This window comes from Homalodisca vitripennis, chromosome 4, assembly GCF_021130785.1.
Source record: "Homalodisca vitripennis isolate AUS2020 chromosome 4, UT_GWSS_2.1, whole genome shotgun sequence".
Taxonomy (NCBI): Eukaryota; Metazoa; Arthropoda; class Insecta; order Hemiptera; family Cicadellidae; genus Homalodisca; species Homalodisca vitripennis.
Window position 1 is genome coordinate 58,962,353 of NC_060210.1, and position 15,636 is coordinate 58,977,988.

Consider the following 15,636-nt stretch of genomic DNA (forward strand, 5'->3'; position numbering starts at 1 on the left):
TGTGTGTGTGTGTGTGTGTGTGTGTGTGTGTGTGTGTGTGTGTGTGTGTGTGTGTGTGTGTGTGTGTGTGTGTGTGTGTGTGTGTGTGTGTGTGTGTGTGTGTGTGTGTGTGTGTGTGTGTGTGTGTGTGTGTGTGTGTGTGTGTGTGTGTGTGTGTGTGTGTGTGTGTGTGTGTGTGTGTGTGTGTGTGTGTGTTGTGTGTGTGTGTGTGTGTGTGTGTGTGTGTGTGTGTGTGTGTGTGTGTGTGTGTGTGTGTGTGTGTGTGTGTGTGTGTGTGTGTGTGTGTGTGTGTGTGTGTGTGTGTGTGTGTGTGTGTGTGTGTGTGTGTGTGTGTGTGTGTGTGTGTGTGTGTGTGTGTGTGTGTGTGTGTGTGTGTGTGTGTGTGTGTGTGTGTGTGTGTGTGTGTGTGGTGTGTGTGTGTGTGTGTGTGTGTGTGTGTGTGTGTGTGTGTGTGTGTGTGTGTGTGTGTGTGTGTGTGTGTGTGTGTGTGTGTGTGTGTTGTGTGTGTGTGTGTGTGTGTGTGTGTGTGTGTGTGTGTGTGTGTGTGTGTGTGTGTGTGTGTGTGTGTGTGTGTGTGTGTGTGTGTGTGTGTGTGTGTGTGTGTGTGTGTGTGTGTGTGTGTGTGTGTGTGTGTGTGTGTGTGTGTGTGGTGTGTGTGTGTGTGTGTGTGTGTGTGTGTGTGTGTGTGTGTGTGTGTGTGTGTGTGTGTGTGTGTGTGTGTGTGTGTGTGTGTGTGTGTGTGTGTGTGTGTGTGTGTGTGTGTGTGTGTGTGTGTGTGTGTGTGTTGTGTGTGTGTGTGTGTGTGTGTGTGTGTGTGTGTGTGTGTGTGTGTGTGTGTGTGTGTGTGTGTGTGTGTGTGTGTGTGTGTGTGTGTGTGTGTGTGTGTGTGTGTGTGTGTGTGTGTGTGTGTGTGTGTGTGTGTGTGTGTGTGTGTGTGTGTGTGTGTGTGTGTGTGTGTGTGTGTGTGTGTGTGTGTGTGTGTGTGTGTGTGTGTGTGTGTGTGTGTGTGTGTGTGTGTGTGTGTGTGTGTGTGTGTGTGTGTGTGTGTGTGTGTGTGTGTGTGTGTGTGTGTGTGTGTGTGTGTGTGTGTGTGTGTGTGTGTGTGTGTGTGTGTGTGTGTGTGTGTGTGTGTGTGTGTGTGTGTGTGTGTGTGTGTGTGTGTGTGTGTGTGTGTGTGTGTGTGTGTGTGTGTGTGTGTGTGTGTGTGTGTGTGTGTGTGTGTGTGTGTGTGTGTGTGTGTGTGTGTGTGTGTGTGTGTGTGTGTGTGTGTGTGTGTGTGTGTGTGTGTGTGTGTGTGTGTGTGTGTGTGTGTGTGTGTGTGTGTGTGTGTGTGTGTGTGTGTATGTATGGTTCAGAATCTCGTAACATTGAAAGTCCCAAAATTGATTTAGTGTACTGTATATATTAAATAACCAAAACAATAAAATTCGCACCGCCTAAAACCTTCAACAACACGACAAATTATAATACATTGTTTTATGGTCTTGTGGAATAAAACCCTTATCAAAATTAGTTCCAGACATCATCATGCCAGAGACTTGCAACAAACGATATAATGAGATAGAGCAACGCGACTTGCCGCACCAACGTTAAAGTCAATCCGAGTCAAATTGTTTACCCATTGCCTTTCTCAGTGCACGTCCCGTAATATCACAATTAAGTGGCCTGGGAGTCTCCCTTCCCCTCTCCTTTCCCCAGCTGCTAATTTATTCCCGCCTGTCAACACTTCCAGTAAATGCTAACTTTATTTCCTCCTCTAAAATATTAAAATTATTTCTTACGTACTGGGATTTTCGCGACGGAACTCTTTAGACGGCTTGAAATATATAATGTAATTCGTTCCCTCTGAGAGTTGTTCGACAAACGTTTGACTCCCCTTCAAGACTCCTCGTTGTCTCCGCTACTCAGATAATGCTTTCAGTCCCACATGAGTACGTTGGAGATGTTTTATTCTCCAAATTTCCCGCGATGGCCGTCTCAACCATTTACCGTCTTAAGCAATTAATCGTCAGAATTCTGGAATGTTTTTCAAAAACAATTCGTCACACATTTGATACATTTTTCGTTAATTTATTTGTTGCCAAAACTTATAATTAAATTATATTTAAAACACGTTTTCAAAACGGACCAAAAAGAGTGAAGTAATTTTTTTTCTGCATTCATATAGATTTATAATCACACTGATTTTACTAAGCATTTGTAATAGTGAATGTTTTATAGGTTTGAAAATATTCAATTAATATTAACACATACCTTCCTCAAATAGTAGTCATCTTCTGGCGTCAATAAGTTTTAAAAGTAAGGCTTATCCGTCTGGAGTCACCACAGTTTATCATTTAAATTTACAAAAAGCACAAACCTCAACGAATAAATAAATAAAAAACGAAACACTCAACATTTGATAAGCCTACACATACGAATCTTTATTATGACACGACATAGCAGCCGCTTTTAATACTTATTGGCACCAGAAGACTTATTATGTTGAAACTACAATATAGTAGCGCTTATAACTACTATTTTAACTTTTTGACAAAGCTATGCGTTAATATTAATTGTCTATACACAGATCAGGGCTACAATAATTTAGAAAAATATTGAAAATAGTTCTTAAAAACTCAAACCAAAAGACGTGGGGAGTGAGAAATGGATTCACACATGAACAATCACTAACCATACCACCCTCCCATACCACATGTAACAGTTGAATGAGTTAAAATAATGTCAATGTCGAGGCACAGTGTTGTGGTACAGCAGTCAGCTGTCGCCATAATTTTCACCTGTCTATTTCGAAAACCACTTCAGTCGGAAGCAACGTGGTGTCCACTATAGTCGAATAGATATAACTTCCGAATCGGCGGGGCGGGGCGTTCTGACGTTGGAGTGAGAGGGAGAACTGCCTGGTTGGCTACCTGACCAATAGGAGCGAGGAGCGTATGACGCGGTTGCCATAGCAACAGGCACTGTTGCCACATCGGCAAAGGCATATTGGCAAAAGCGGTAGGCTTATTTTACTGCACGCTGGTACATCTGGAGGGTTTGTTCCTAATTATTGCTTGTTATTTGCTTCAAAGCAAACCACAGACTACCATGAAGAAATGAACCATGACACTTTTTCAAAATGGTTCAAAGAGTCACTTCTACCTAACCTTTCTGCTCCATCGGTTATTGCTATGGACAACGCCCCATACCACTCCAAGGTTTTAGATAAGGCCCCAACGCAACGTAACAAAAAAGCGGAAATTCAGGCGTGGCTTCGCGAACATAACATACAATTTGCAGAAGATTTTACAAAAGCCGAGTTGTTAGAAATATGTGAAATGAATAAACCACCGCGCAACGGTCCCCAAGTATATTATAGATGAGATGGCTAAAGCCCAAGGACATAAAACTGTCAGACTGCCACCTTACCATTGCCATTTCAATGCAATAGAGATGGTTTGGGCACAAGTTAAGGGACACGTTGCTCGGAACAATAAAACATTTAACATGACTGAAGTTAGGAGGTTAACCGAAGAAGGACTTCAACAAGTTACAACCGTAGAATGGACGGATATCGTAAAGCACACAAAAAATCTATTTTAGAAGCGTGGGCACAAGAAGGTCTCATTGAAACAGCAGTAGAGGAAATGATAATTCACGTGAATAGAGATGACAGTGACAGTGAAACTAGTGACCTGGAAGATTTTGCTGACGAATATAGAGTGCAAACTGATTAAGGAACACAGGAAATATACGTCAACAGAATATATGCTGACGGTGTTTGAAGTATTTTGACAGCCCCCGAAATAAATATATTTGTGTTGTGAATGCAATATTAGGTTTTCAGAGTACCCAAATTATTTATCCTTCATGATATCCGAATTATTTAGTAGTTGTAGATTATTATATAGTATAATGGTAACATATTAATATCGCACATATTTGTGTTAAATTAGAGAAATTTCGTTTCTGATTACTAGTATAAGCAATCAGAAGACAACACACACTGACGCGTTGTTTGTTGGTAAGTACGCTGGCGCGCACCGTCTCATGTTCTCTTCTCAGTGTTCGGTGAGAAAGTGACCGCTCACGGCAGTGCCCGCACCAACGTGGCAACACCGCGGCATCAGTCTCCCCACTGCTCGCTGCCCCTCCACACCCTTCTAATTCGGAAGTTATATCTATTCGACTATAGTAGATCTAATGTCCTGTAAGGTTTTCTCCATTAACTAACTATATATATATATATATATATATATATATATATATATATATATATATATATATATATATGTAAAATGTACTACTACAAACACTTCAATTCAGTGTCCTAATAGTACTAATATTATCAGCCATTAGTGGACGTTTTTAACAACAAGATTCCAATACAGCGTTTAATGATGCGTTGTTTGCAAAAGAAGAGCTGCAAAAATAATAGTAACAAGTAATTCTCCAAAAGTATGTCCAAAAATGTATTTTTTTTACGCAGTCTTTTATCCAACACACACTACTTTATAGAATACGTTTTATAATTTTTCATTCAACAAACAACTACTGTACTAGGCCTACAAGCCTCATTAAGTGTTCCCTCGTACTACTGGCTTCAGTTAAGCCACACTTGTTTCACTCAACGTCTTTGGTAGGTAATAAAAAGCCACCAGAAGCCACTACAGGTAATAAAAAGCCACCAGAAGCCACTACGGACCTTGCGTACAACTCTATTGTCCAATTTGTTAATTTGTGCCTATTTCAATTATTGTGTGCAGCTATGCAGAATATTTTAATGCACTATGGATAGGGAGATATACAGTTGCGCATAACTTTATAATCCTTGTAAAAACAAAATTAATAGAGAAAAATCTATTTAAACGATTCTAATAATACTGCAGTAATTTGTAGTTTTTTATATACTGAAAATTACTCGTAGTTGATCCCACAATCGTATTTCAAAGTTTGAGTGCGATAAACAGAGCAGTAGAATTATAAGCAATTGTAAATCAAATTTATATTAAATTCTCATGTATTAAAATGTATGACTCAGAGCGGAGTTATATACAATATTTTAAAAGTTGCTTTTAAGACGCTCTAAAAGAATTTGAATATGACAAAAAAAAAACTGGCATATAATTTTTAGTTTTTTCCTCCTTATTCTACTTTTACTTTTTTCACATGCTCCTCACTAATTCGTTACCACATAACATTTAAATTTACCTAAATTTCGTTTAGTTTTAATTTCATCAAGAACGTTAACACGACGTATAATTTAATGTATGTTTATATAATCAGCGGTTTCTATGTAATCAATCCTCTTCATAAAAATGTAAATGGTAAATTTCAGTAAAAAGAGTTCCTACTTAGGTAGTAAGCAATAATTATATATTTTGATGCATTACTAAATAAGTTTAAACAGTCAAATCCATATCTTAACACACAGTGTGTACTCTACGCATATATTCTAGCAATGTGGAGAATTGAAAATGTATTGGCAGTTCAGTAACTGAAATAATCTTTTTTGCCTCAACTCAATCAAGCATCGGAGTCCCTACCTTTTGGTAAAGCTCTATTTGGTAATGAGGTCATAAATATAAACCGAATTATGCTAAACTTAAAGACGGGACGAAATTAAAAACTGCCGGCTTCGGCAGAGTTCACAATGCATTATGCAATAGGACGCGCGCCGTATTATCATAATTTGACATCGCGTTGGTGGGACGGAGGGGAAGAGGTCGAATTAAAATTTTCCGTGACTAAAAAGTGTCAAGTGGTGTGTAAACTGATTTCCTCCAACCTTTGATTTAATAATTTTGGTGATGACTGCAGTTAGGTGGGAGCCATTATTCGCAGTCGCAATTCCGATGGAGCTATATTAAAATATGTCACGATTCCTGGACTTTATTACGGACTAAAGATTATTCGTTAAGAATTTCGAGGCATAATTGCAGGTATTAAAAAATTGTGTATGCATTTTTGAGCATCAAGAGTTTCTTGTACATGGAACTACGCAAATCTTACAAAGTGAGATTCGAATCAACTGCACTCAAAAAGATCTACGTAAGTTTTTTATTACATATATTTAAAAATCCGATATTTGTTGGATAAGAGGAGCGTCAAGCATTTACTGGGATGATGTAGAAAGATCGTTAAAAGTAAACAAAAATCATCTTTATCATAACCGGCTGAACGTTAGCTAAGTCAATCCAGTCGAGGGCAGGATACATTTCACTCCTGTCTGTTTGTCTCTCTTCCGCACAATATCTCGAAAACGAACTGACCTATAGACAAAATTCTGTATCAAGCTTCATTTCTACACAGGCAGCACTGAGTTCTATGATGGTGCGTGTCCAACCATTGGGCTGAGCGTGATTGAAGCCTATCACTCAATATGCTGACAGTTTCTCTTTTGTATGCCGAAGGAGATATAAACAAGTATTTTCTGTATGATTTTCTTCCTGTCCATCTGTCCGCAAGAAATCTTGAGAATTACATGAGCTACAGACTAAAAATATTACTAACAACCTCAACGAAGCCCGTTACGCGGCACCAAGTGTATCGTACTTCAATCTTGTATTTAAAATATTGAAATATTGACACAAAAGTAATCAATTATAACTTTTATTTTTGTAGATACAAGACTGTCTCATACACTGAGTTGTTTTAAACAACTATAATAAACTATTTTTAGTTCTTTTAAGTTGTAATCAAATTTTACAATCCTAACATTATTTCTAGAAAATAAAAAATGTGCTGTTATGCTTTAAATAATTAAGTACTCTTTATACTACAAAATGTAACCCCGATAAACCCTATGCAATAAATGTTTAGACGCTAAAGGAAATATGTTTGCCTCAGCACATTTTCCTCAATAATTACTAGTCTACTCGAAATACTCGTATGCATTGGAATAAGTCCATCTTGCCTGAACTGTTTGTCAATATCTATTTAATTTCTATTAGACGATAAGGTCTTCTATGGAAACCGTCCACAGATTCAAGCCAGAGCGTAATAAGATGCACACAATTATACCAGTACTAGAATCCCCGAAGTTCAATAAAATTCCTGTTGGGGAGATTGGCTGTTGTCAAATCCTGCGATTTCTTGATAAAGTGCATGCCAAATAAATCACATAAGTATCCTTTTGTTTTATTATTTATCTGGCATGTCAGGGTTTGCCTACAACTTGAAAACACTTTGTTTCTACTACGACTAGTCCGTCTTATTCCAAGGTACACTGTGACAACTTATTTTCTCAAGGAATCCACTTTATTGGTACTGTATGCATGGATACAGTTCCAAATGGTCCTCTTCCACAGAAAGCTCATAAAAAAGAATGGAGAGTATGTAATTGTCGGAATTTCTTTTTTGGGGGAGAGCAAATTTCAGAAAGATAACAAATGTGTGAATCTTAGTTCAATTTTGGCTGGGTCAGAACCGAAGACTCAATTGAAGAGAAACACAACCCAAGACCAGTATAACAAAATCCATGTATATGTTGATTTCCCTAAGATTGAATAAAACAAGCATATGGGAGGGGTGGATCTCTTGGATAGTTGATAGGTTGCTGCAGAATAATCCACAGAAGCAAAGAATTACACATTCGATTGTTCTAATGGGTGGTCCATCCATAATGCACGATGATAATATTGTTAGTCACACCTTAACGTCAAGTATTTTGCCCAACTTAATTTGACATTTTATTGTCAAAGTGCACTTCGTGCTCTCCGTGATTTTTTTGGTCACCATAATCGACCAAATGTGTCCACAATCGGGAGAATTGTGCGCAAATTTCAGCAAACCGGATCTGTGGGAAATGTGAAAACACCTGTGCGTGCTCGCCCAGTTCGTTCTGCGGAAAACATTGGTGTTGTTCGCGATAGTGTGGCAGAAGAGCCGTCAACCTCGACTCGTCGTCGTGCGCAACAATTGGACATCTCACGAACATCGCTGATGCGAATATTGCATAAAGATTTGAATTTACACGCTTACAAGGTTCAATTAACTCAAGATCTGAAGCCTACTGACCATTTCAAGCGTCGTCAATATGCCGAATGGTTGGTTGAACAGACAGAAGTCAATGGTGATTTTTGAAAGAAAGTTATCTTCAGCGACGAGGCACATTTTTACCTCAGTGGATTCGTAAACAAGCAGAATTGCCGCATTTGTGAAAATGAGAATCCACGAGTGATTGTTGAAAAGCCGATGTATCCAGAAAGAGTGACTTTTTGGTGCGGTTTATGGGCTGGCGGCGTCATCGGGCCGTACTTCTTCGAAAATGAGGTCGGCCAAACAGTTACCGTGAATGGTGTTCGCTATCGTGAGATGATAACGGACTTCTTGTGGCCAGAAATTGAGGATAGGGACCTGGACGATATGTGGTTCCAACAGGATTGTGCCACTTGCCACACATCCAACGAAACAATGGCTCTTTTGCGCGAGAAATTCAATGGCCGTGTTATCTCACGTCGTGGCGATGTTAATTGGCCGCCACGATTATGTGATTTGACACCGTTGGACTTCTTTCTTTGGGGATATTTAAAAGAAAAAGTGTACGTCAACAAGCCAAGAACAATTCAAGAGGTAAAGGATGAGATAATTCGGCATATTAACGACATTGAGCCTCAATTATGTCTCAGAGTCATTCAAAATATGGAGCATCGGATAGAGGTATGCCACCGGAGCCTGTATGCTACTACATATATTTATTTAACACGTTGACTGTGACAGACGCCCTACGTCACACAACAGATTACTTCTAGTCGGTATAAAGTCGACGTTAAGCTATATAATCAAAGTATTTGAAAAAAACCGTCCATTATTAAAAAGCTTATACTCTATAAACCTATAAAAACTAGATTGTCTGTCATTGGAATGTCTCGTGTTAAAGTTAATCAGCAGGATTTTCTGCAATTTAGGACCTATAATATTGGTCTTTGTGCGGTGGTACGCAGTTCAAAATAACTCTCATTAGACTTTCAATCAAAATAGGAAAGTACCAAAATAAAAATTACCATGTAACGTGGGTTTAAGAGTTCATTAACAATACTAACAAGATTTTGGGATTTCCAGATTTCCATGTCATAATTTGTATAGATCTGAATCTTAAAACAAAAAAAGAGACATTTCAATTTTAATATTTATTCATCATTGTCAAGTACGTATCTATATTTTCTACCTGAATTTGAATATACCACTGACATTTATCAAGTCAAAATAGGTGCTTACCTACTCAAAAAATAAGAAACCCCTAATATAATAAATAAATTCCTTTAAAAAATAATTGGAGAGTTATTAAATCAACTGTTTCCTTTCAGGAAAACCTTCAGTTTTAGAACAAATTAAACATTCTTGTTCCCAAAACCCAAAAACAAAAAATACTTCAATTTTTAAACATAAACATTTTTAAAATACACGAATGTGGTTTTAAGCTAATTGTATTTTCTTCTTAAGTCCCGTTGGGTTTCAAGTAACTGTTTGGGTTACAGGAGTCCCATAATTAGAATACCCATAATTAGAATAATTAAAAAGTATTTCCAGACCAGTTATCCTGCATTTATCTTTTGGACTGAATCAAAATTTTTGTAATTGCTTACCAACTTTTTAAAATCTTTAAATAGTTTCATCATCGTATGATTCGTACGCCATCTGGAAACTGTATTGTTGTTTAATATTTTCTTAGTTTTCTCGGTGTATATATGTTAGAAGAAACTTTTGAGCAGACATCATTGACATGTTCCTTAACCCGTCACGGCCGAGATTAATACTGACCATGTTCTATGTAAGCACAACTGTGGTCATATGGCTATACTAAGCTGTTACGCGTTAAATTTTAATTTTTAATAGTATTGATACTGACCATGTTCTATGTAAGCACAACTGTGGTCATATGGCTATACTAAGCTGTTACGCGTTAAATTTTAATTTTTAATAGTATTGAAATGAAGCTTACGCTTTCATTCAATCTGTATCAACAGATAGTAAAAGAGCTAACAGTGGCTGTCGGCTTTTTATTTTCTGAGATTGCCTGGAGGGAGCAAAAAGAACAAAAACCTTCAAATGAAACGATATTAAAGGAATCGGCTCCGAGTGTAACTGCAAAACTTCCTCAACGCCAGCAGAGGAAATCAGATAGCTCGCCTGGGAACCTATTGAGAACGGCCACTCAAATTCAAACATAAACCCTGGAACTGCCTCCTAAACAATACAAGTCAAGGAAGGAGGGATACATTCACGGAGGCTTTGACAGAACATAAATAGTGACGAAGGTTATCTTGTAATCTGTTTTTCAGTAGAGAGTTTGCGCCTAAGAATATGTTACACTGAAAGTGTATACGTATAGTTCTGTTATGTAGTGGTAGTAAACAGAAGCTAGCTGGAAATCTGGCTACAAAATTGATACTTTTTAAAATTATTTATAACTGGAGGAAATCATATTTTTATAATCATAATTTTAGAAAACGACATACTTGTTAATAGAGTTATTATTTAAAAAATTGTTTATTTTAAAATAAAACACACGTCCTTTCCTTGTCTGAATGTATTTTTCGCTTACACGTAGTAAAAAAATCTTAACCTTATCTTCTACCGTTTTAAATTATAAGATAATATTACACTCTGCGTCCATACATAGCCTCTTCGATTGATCAATTTATATAGTTTGTTTCTAATTATCCTGCGTCTACATTTATAGATACTGTAAATAATTTATTAATTAGACGGTTAGACTATTTATTCTAACCTGATTAATTCCAATTGAGGTAGAGTATTTGATGTTATCGAAGAAAACTATAATTTTCGTTATTCTTTTACGTTATTGAAAAAATGCAAATTTTAGAGTATGTAGTCCAGGTCACGTAAAGCGCCTTTGATATCAAGCGATGAAGTTCATTCAATCCACTGTAATTTTCCATCTAATAATGTTTTGAGTGGTTGAGTTATTTGAAACGTGTTAGTATAACATTATATACATATATCTTCATTCAGAATGTAATTAAATACGTTTGCTCAGCTTAACACAAGCAAAAGTCAGTGACATTAGCCTTGTTATAGAACTATTTATTTGGTTAGGATAGAGCCGAGAACGGAGACATCAAGTGCTGAGCGATGGAAGAGAGGAACTTATTGAGGGGCTGAAGGGGTAAGCCTGGATAAGGGAACTGCCTTTAGGTGGGGGGAGGACGAGTGCATCCACGATCAGGAAGCAGACTGAAAATCCGAAGGCGCACGGTGTCTTTTTTAGAATCAACACAGATCCCATATGAATGTTTTTTTACCATTTAAAAACTCAAAATTTCAGGTATCGTTCTCTCAAAGGAAGTAACATATTTGTAATTCCAAAATATAAAAATTTTTATTTTTCCGTAAAAATTTAAACATGGTGGAAACATTAACTCATGTTTTTCAAAATAAAAAAATACATGTCACTCCCTCCGATCATATTTCACATACTCACTGTAACAATTTGAAATCCTTATCAGACGTTTTTCATTGGGCCTGATTATAAAAAGATAACAAATGACTACTTTAAATGTCTATAATTTCCCGTGAAGTGACCCAAAAAGTTTCCTGCTCTTTTTCTGGCTTCAGAAAGGGTATCTTCTGACTATTATATTTTTAAAATTTTACTCAACCTAAAATCGATTGCACTACGTTAAGGCTACGAAGTTCATTCTATACTAATAAAATCCTAAATTTCGGCGGCCTCCTTTGGGCCATTGACACGTAGATTGTGGGATCTCAATGGAGGACTGGAAGTTTTATAACTATGGAATTGTAGTGGTTTTAGTTGATGAAGCCTCTGAGCTACTCCGAGAATGGGTTCATCGAAATGGAGCAGATGCATTGAAGCCGCAGAGTTGACGGGTTGATCATGGAGGTCCTTTTTAGACGCTGAGCTGTGTGGTAAAAAGCCTTTGATGTTGCCAAGATACAGAAGTTCTGGATTTATAAATAGATGGTATTTTGTGACATCACGAAGTGCTGGCACTATAGGCCTATTAAAATTAAGGTTCACATGGCCAAAAAAGTAATCAGAAAGAAATCCTGTCCCGATATTGACAGTTTGTGGGATTGTACTAAAGACTTCAAAGCTTTGTAGAAATGAAGTTCTTAATTTCAGAACAATTTAGACTTAGAAAAAAAACATATGCACAATCGATGCAATTAACCTTTTTGAAAATATTGTCGAGGTATTAGATGGGAGTGAACATGTGCTCAGCGTATTTCTCGAGCTGTCCAAAGCTTTTAACTGTATGCACCATGAAACATTGTTGCGCCAATTAGAGAAATATGGCGTCCGGAGCCATCCGCGCGTATGAGTTACTTCTTACCTTTATGTTCGTCGTCAGTGTTATAATCACACAAAGTGCCTGGAAATGATCACGAGTGCTTACCAGGGATGAACATGTTGATATGGTTTGTGCTAGACTCACCTAAGGCATCTATGTCTTGCGGAATGTAGCAATTTTCTGTTCCCCAGGAGTTTAAAAAATGGCTTACTACGTCCAAATCCATTCATATTTTGAGTATGGGTGAGATTTAAGGACGTTGAAGCTAGTCTTCAGACTCCAAAAAAGGCTGTTAAATTTATCAATAAAATGAATTATAGGGAGTCGTGTAGAAAAACTTTTAATTAATGAGTTGAGATTGCTTATTTGTGTCTTGCCTCTATATTCTTAATCGTGTTTTTTTTTCAGATTTAGATACGCTTTGATTCGCGGCGTTCGACGTTCTTCAATGTCAAACCAGAGACAGGAACAATTAAGAACTCACCAACATAGAAAAATAGACTGACTTTAATATCTACCAAAACTCGTTGGTATCAGTCTAAGCAATAAATTCCCTTAAAGTATAAAAAATTATAATTATAAAAACTATTTAAAACTCACTTTAAACGCCTTTTACTCTGTTGATAAGCCTCTGGGATATGTTAAATTGCTGGATTTGAAGTCAGTGCGTCTGTGCCGCAAAGAATTATTATTAATTAAAAATTACTCTTTTTATTCATTTTCGCTAGATAATATACCGTAGTCAGAATGTTACTGAACGGCAACATACTATAGCAATAAGTGACGCATCTGTTAATAAAATATTATGGTCAAATTATATGGATTCATATGATACAGTTGAAGTTACCTAAAACAACACTAAAACAAAATAGTTTTTTTCAATTATAGACACATATTTTTGTCCGAACAGCAACAATTTTTAACATGTATCAAATAATAACATGGTAAATTTAGCAATGTTATTTAAAAGCAAATAATAATTTTCTGTTTGTTTTATTACGCTTAAGTAAAGGTAGGAGAGAACGGACTGAAATTACAAGAAAAGTTATTTAACTATTAATTATTTAACTACCTCGAGCAACATGGTAAGTATACTGAGTTTTTACTAAGTATACTTTGCAGTGATAACATAAATTTGATGCTGTTTTAAGTTATAAAATTCGTATAGACTTATCTAGCTGATTTTTTTGTTGGATCTAATGAATAACTACACCTTCCTGTCTTAAAACAACATCCACAATAAACACCAACTTCGATATTAGATGATCATCCGTACTGTCTTACGCCTGTCCAGCATGATAAATCCGCGACATCTCCACCATTATTTCCACCAAATACGTCTTAACCTTCCTTTCATATGTTTCTATATAATAATTAAATCCATTTTGCTCTTCTAATTCTGTTAAAACGTTGGTAATGGAAAAAAGACTCAGCACCTTACTTACATCCAACGAAGGTGACGCGATTTGTAACCACATCGGCATGAAAAAGTACCTTACATTCTATTTTGAGAACATTGGCGTAAATATATTGCCATCTCGTGGCCGTGGACGTCGAGCGTGGCTGCTGCTTGGATGGGTGACCGCTGAGCGATCCTGTCCTTGCAAACAGCCCGCCTGCCCGGCCATTGGTGGTGGTTCGGAAGTCACCTTTAAGCCGTTGGTCCCCATGTTAAGTGTTAGAGAGGGCTTATTAGCCCTAACTTCGCCTGGTAAAATAAAACATCTTTACTTTACTTTACTTTAACTTTACATGATCTAATAAAGATACCTGAACGTTATTGACGTGATACCAATGAATTGAATATGGAATGGCTAAACAGAGCAACCTTTTTATCAATGACAATAAAATTGTCCTAGTTACTAAATAATTGAGATGAAGCCACTAGAGCTATTAATGAAATCAAATAAAAAGGATATAATTTGTATAATTATAAATGGATCAGAATTCTACTTTTTTCTTATTTTACTTTTCTTATTTTTTGTCTTAACTTTTGGTGAAGACAATAAGATTAGTTACATAAGAGTTAATAAGAATCTTAGAGTTCAGAACCCCTTCACATTCACCAGACTCCAGAGATATTACTCCAGAAGAGATACAAGTCCAGTAACGATCTGAATTATACATCCAGTAGATTAATGAACTGAGCACCTTTCTGAGTAGAAATTTGCCACTACCCTCACCAAAAAAGACAACACTACGAGGTTCCATTATTGTTTAGCTGCAGAATGCTTGGGCTTTAATGCTGTATTTATCTCATCTAAGCGTGCTTTTCACTATAAACGACCAGGACCGGTCATAGGATTAAACGCTATAGAAGAATTTGGGCAGATACTATACCGAGGTATAGGTACAGGGGGGGTATAGGTATAGGTACTAATAAACTAATCCTATACTTAAAAGGCCGATAATAATATTTCTTCATAATACTCTTATGAATGATACATAGACCTAATCTTGGACATTTCTTCCTGACTCCACAAACATCCCCAATCAGTTTTCAAATAAAAATATTGCTCTTTAACTAAACGATCTCTAATCTTGGCTCCACGAATGCTGATGCCTACGAATTCCTTGACAAAGAAAATAGCCCCCGCGATTCCATGGACTGAGGTCACGGATTTTATCTTCATGGCTAATACAGGCTAATTTATCTATCGGAATGGCTGTTTAACTCAGCCAGTATAAATAATTAATTAGAAGCGTTCAGTATGATTTTTTTAATCGTAATATTCTATGTATAATTTATTACCATAGTCCGTACAGAATAGGAAAATTAAATCTGGTTAATGTGAAACTCAATTGGGAGAAGAGTAGTTCAGTCCACTAGCTGCTGCTGTTGTCAGATACCGGTAATATTCTAAGTAAATCTAGTAATATTATAGAAGGTAAATAAGGGGTTTATATACATCTTGCTAATATGTTGGTAAGCTTTAAATTTCTGTGTTATAGCCTATTTTTATATTTTAACATTTTTTTGTGGCAAGCCAAACTTTCATAGGTTAAGTATGTATGCATATGAAAGCATATGCCAATTAAATGCCAACAGCGTAACCACACGGTTTATATTAAAGAATGGGGAGATGATTATTTTGAAAATGTCCAGTCGCCGAAGTTAGTTCTGCAATCTTTGGTCATGTATCTGACATAAGAGATATAAATTTATCACCTGTATAAAATAGCGACCAATGGAAGATTGTTAGGGTTTTATAATGTTATGTTTTGAGAGAGAGTGATTAGGTTTGTTATGCTGCTATGAGAAAATAACATTATTAAGTCCTCTATGCCAAAGAGGTTGAGTTCACAGATGAAACAAAGTGAAAAACAATAGTCGGTGCAAAGAGAACCATCAGAGTCAATGTAAAGCTGTCAG